The sequence below is a fragment of the Sorex araneus genome, chromosome 1 (genome assembly GCF_027595985.1).
Source record: "Sorex araneus isolate mSorAra2 chromosome 1, mSorAra2.pri, whole genome shotgun sequence".
In the NCBI taxonomy this organism is placed as follows: Eukaryota; Metazoa; Chordata; class Mammalia; order Eulipotyphla; family Soricidae; genus Sorex; species Sorex araneus.
In genome coordinates, this window is record NC_073302.1 from 219,540,099 (window position 1) to 219,545,264 (window position 5,166).

Genomic DNA, 5,166 nt, shown 5'->3' on the forward strand with positions numbered 1-5,166 from the left:
GTCAGACTTGAGCAGGGGCTCACAGTGTGCAAGGCAAGCATCCTGTCTGCTGTACCGTTGCTCAAGCTCCCCTGTTTCACTCCTCAGAGTGTTGTCATTAACACAGATGTTGTCCTTGAACAGGTGCATCTTGAGCGCAAACTCCACCATGGGACAACCCATCCTAGCCTCAATCCTTTCCCCTTTCCTGTTTCTGATTTCAGAACTCTCCTGACAGGTGGTAACATCACATCCACCATTATTCCTTTCTCTGATAAACTAAACGTTGAGGTTTCCCCGTATTATATTGCATACACATTTCTGGCATTAGAGTAGCTTGATTTTGTTATATTCCTTCTCTTTTTCTATTTTTTTTTTTTACTTTAGGGTCACTCCTGGTGGTATTTGGGGAAATTGTCCAGGGATTGAATTTGGGGTTCCTGCCTGCACTCCAGACTGTAAGACCATTTATCTAACCCTTGATAGTTCTTTTAAAAATTGCTCTCTAGCTGGAGTGATAGCACAGCGGGTAGGGTGTTTGTCTTGCAAGCAGCCAACCTGGGTTCGATCCCCAGCATCCCATATGGTCCCCAGAGCACCACCAGGAGTAATTTCTGAGTACAGAGTCAGGAGTAACCCCTGAGCATCGCCGGGTGTAACCCAAAAAAGCAAAAAAAAAAAAGTGTTTTCTATTTGTGTTGCTACTAGGATTTATGGGCCTCTACATAAAATACAGTGGTGGTGGGCTGGAGCTATTTTTGTATTTTTGGTGATACTGATCTGGCCGTGCTGGGGCCTTCAGGACTGGACCCTGTGGAGCTTGGAGGAGCTATGCAGTTGTGGCATCAAACCTTGGATCTACACCTGTTTTTTAATTAAGGGTTGCCTGAAGTTTTTCTTCTTTTGCTATTCTTTTTTTCTTCCGGGGCCATGCCTAGCAATATTGGCTATTCCTCAAAGATACCTCTATTCATGACTGTGCTCAGGGATCAGTACTGGAGGTGCCAGGCATGGAACTGGGGTTGGCCATGTGCGAAGCAATGCTTCACCTGCTATACTTTCTTTCCAGCCCTTCTCATAGTATTTTTATCTGAGTTTTAAGAACCTACGATGGTCTGTAAGAATGAACAGAAGGGACCGAGGGAAAGACTTGTGGCTGAGCGGCTAGAAGGATCATACAGAAGGCGGGGCACTTGACTTACACAAGGCCCACCTGGGTTTGATCCCTGGCATCCCATATTATGCCCTGTGCACTGCCAGGAGTAACTCCTCAGTCTGCATGCAGAGCCCAGGATTGAGCCCTAAGCATCACTGGGTGTGACCCCAATCCTAAATAAACTATGGAAAACAATGGATCTGTGGTCAAAAGTGTCTGCCTCACGAGTATGAGGCCACAAGTTCAATTTCTGGCACTGCCATATGCAGAGGGGGCCTGGTGCTACAGTTCATATAACACTGTGTGTGAGACCAGTGAACACAATTGAAAGATGTGCAAACAATTGCCCCAGGCTCAAGAACACAACTAGAATATGTATGAACACAGCTAACATAGGTGCAACCCTGATGAGCAAGCATTGTATGCAACCAGATGTGCAGGGCTGCATGCACAACCCAGATGTGATCACTAAAACAACGGGTCAGAAACTAAGGGGGAAGAGAGAGGCAGAAGAGGAAGTTTCTCTACTCTCCTGGGAGCTGTTCAGTTGAACCAGCCTGACAGTCCTTGAGCCTGCTGCTTCCTATTTATTCAAATGTCACAGGATTAGTAAAACAGATGAAGGCCAACATCTTATGGTACTTTTTTTTTTTTTTTAATCCCAGTACCTGCAGGGAATTCAGGGCCTTAATGTGAATGGCAAGTGTAATACTGAGTTACATGCTAAGGCCCCTGCCTCATTTCTGCTGTTTTCTTATTTTTATCTTTTCTCTAGACAATTTATTCCCCGCCCTCCCTACCCCTCCTAATCAAAAGTTGTAATTACTATTAAATTTTACCCACCACAAACTAAGGAGCTATTGGTCCTTTCAAGTAAAAGGGCCAATACTTTCTTTTTATTCTATTTTTTATTGAATCATCATGAGATAGTTACAAAGCTTTCACATTTGAGTTTCAGTCATATAATGATTGAACACCCATCCCTCTACCAGTGCACATTTTCTACCAATGTTCCCAGTATCCCCATCCTCCCCATCCCAACCTTCTCTTAGCCTCTGTGGCAGACAATTTCCCCCATACTCTCTACTTTTGGGTGTTATGGTTTGCAATAGGTACTGAGAGGCTATGACATTTGGCCCTTTATCTACTTTGAGCACACATCTCTCATCCCGAACAATCTCTCCAACCAGTTTCTTTAACCAGTCGTTTGTTCTCGGGCACTCTAGATTCTGGCTACTGTGAACAGTGCTGCAATGAACATACAGGTGCGACATCATTTCTACTGTGCTTTTTTGCACCCTCAGGATATATTCCCAGAAATGGTATTGCACGGTCATATGGAAGCTAAATTTGTTTTTGAAGTAATGTCCATATTGTTTTCCAAAAAGGCTGGGCCAGTCGGCATTCCCACTAACAATGAACGAGAGTCCCTTTCTCCCCACACCAGCACTGGTTGCTCTTGTTCTTTTCAATGTGTGAAGGGCCAATACTTTTTTTTTTTCTTTTTGGGTCACACCTGGTGATGCACAGGGGTTACTCCTGGCTCTTCACTCAGGAATTACTCCTGGCGGTGCTCAGGGGACCACATGGGATGCTGGGATTCGAACCTGGGTCGGCCGCATGCAAGGCAAACAGCTACCCGCTGTGCTATCGCTCCAGCCCCATGAAGGGCCAATACTTTCAAGTAAAAAATTCTAATGCCTCTCCTGAGCAAGAGGACCTTAGAAACACTAGGTGATCATCCTTTCTAACTTATCAGTATTGACCTATATTTCATACTTTAATGAATTCAAATTAAACATTAGCATACATATTCTGCAATTTTTATAAAGTTGCTCACAATGATTACATTTAATATCTCAATCCTAATCCCACCATATCACCTCCACCATATTTTCAATTTTCCCCAATTGCTAATGACAGACCTAAGTGATTTATTTTGTAATGCTTGTTATGATTAGTATGCTAAAAATGGTCAAGAGATTTCCATAGAAGAAAGTGTGTGAAGATTGTTGTACCCCACCCTGGAGCTAGTAAGCCCTCATAAAAGAAACTGCTAACATGTTGTTACAGGTCAAGCCTTGTGTGTTAGTATTTTCTTAATCAAGATTGGGTGCCTTCTACTTTACTTCTCATCCAATGTGGTGTGTATTCTGTTGTTTCTAAGGACAAAGTACAATTACATTTATTTCAGAAGACTATGAAACATTTATTTTATAAATAACAGACTAAACTCACCTGGCAAATCAAGTGATAAGGTTGAAAACGAAGATTTAGGAACACAGACTGGCAGTGGTTACACGGTTACACATTTATGTAGATTCCTGGTGTTTAAGGGAATGGAAACATGAAACAACCCATTTCCTTTCCTTTCTATACTGTCCACACCCCTCCTCTTCATTTGTGGATTTCAGAGTAAGTATAGTTTCCTACCTCTAAACTAGGCCCGTGTGACAGCCTAAGTGACTGCTGAGTGTGTGCTGCTGGGGTATCAACCCAGAGCTTCACTACTGAGCCACATCCATGCCCTGCTTAAGTGACTTTTGCTAAGTGTTTCCCAATAAATTACCATTGTTGTTCACAAAACAAATGCTCAACTTGTTACCATCATTTATGTCTTTTGAAATCAGGTCACTCCTTTATAGATTCATTCATTCAAATTCCATCCAGTTATGCAGTAAGTACTCAATCCTGCACCTATATATTTTCAAAGAATAAGGTAGAATGAATAAACTAGCATTGGTGGTGAATACTTGGTTCCAAGTTACCACTTACTGTGTTATTTCCGTTCTATTTCCTGTCTTGGCTTCTTTGGTAGATCAGGCTGCTAGCACTTGCTCGTATGGTTGTTGTACATAATAGCTGTTCCTAGTAATTCCAACTGTTTCCAAAATGTTCTCATATCAACCTTTATTGGCCCAATCAGTGCAAGATAACTGGAATATTGTTTCTTTGATTACTAAGGGGCTCTTAGGAACTTGGAAATAAGCCCAGCAGAAACATCACCATATAGATTATTCATGGGGTAACTTTAAAAGTGAGTGGTAAACATATGTGACACAATGCGACTTTTAGAATGTGCAAGACAATATTAGTAACGTATCAGTTTAACTATGAGGTTACATTTTGTTTGAAGATAATCACTATCACTATCATCCCATTGATCGTTGATTTGCTCGAGCAGGCCCAGTAACGTCTCCATTCGTCCTAGCCTGAGATTTTAGCAGCCTCTTTACTTGGCCTTTCCAATGGTGCCACATTAGAAGCTCTTTCAGGGTCTGGAGAATGAGACCCATTATTGTTACTATATAAGGCATATGAATACACCACGGGAAGCATGCCAGGTTCTCCGAGAGGAAGGACTAGGCTATAAGATATCCCTCGGACGCTTTGGGAGTTTGGTTTTATAGTCTCTGAATGTTGGCCATTGATGGGATTACACGGCACTGGGGGCAATTTCTGGGTGTGACCACCTAGCTACTGGAAAATGGGGGATCTGGGCAGAAGAGGCCCAGTCCCGATCTGAGCAGGCTTGGAGATCTTCAGCCCTGGGTCCTGCACACCTGGATTCCTCTGTGGTCCTTCATGAGTGAGGCTTGTCCAAGCATGTGGAGAGTGGCCTTGAACATGGCTGTGGCTGGGTTCTGGAGGTCTTCGACTGCCGGGGCTCTGCTCAGGGCAGGGAGGGAAACTCAACCCACCCCCTCCGAGGGGTCTGGTGAAAACAGCCAGGCGCGGAGGCAAGAGACTGTGTCGCTCTCTTCCTGGAGCTTGGAGTCTCTGGATGCTGGCCATTGATGGGCTTACACAGCGGGGGGAGGGGATTTGTGGGTGTGACTGCTTAGCTGCCAGAAAATGGGGGATTTTGAAGATAATAAAGGCTTAAATCAATCTGTTTCAAGTGTTATGACACAAGGTATTTTTAAAAGAATAATCAATAGTATAAACTGAGTTTCAGCTAAATGTTAGCTCTAGCACATACCAAAAGAAAATCAGAAAGCCTGTTCAAGCATTTCATAAAACACATAAAA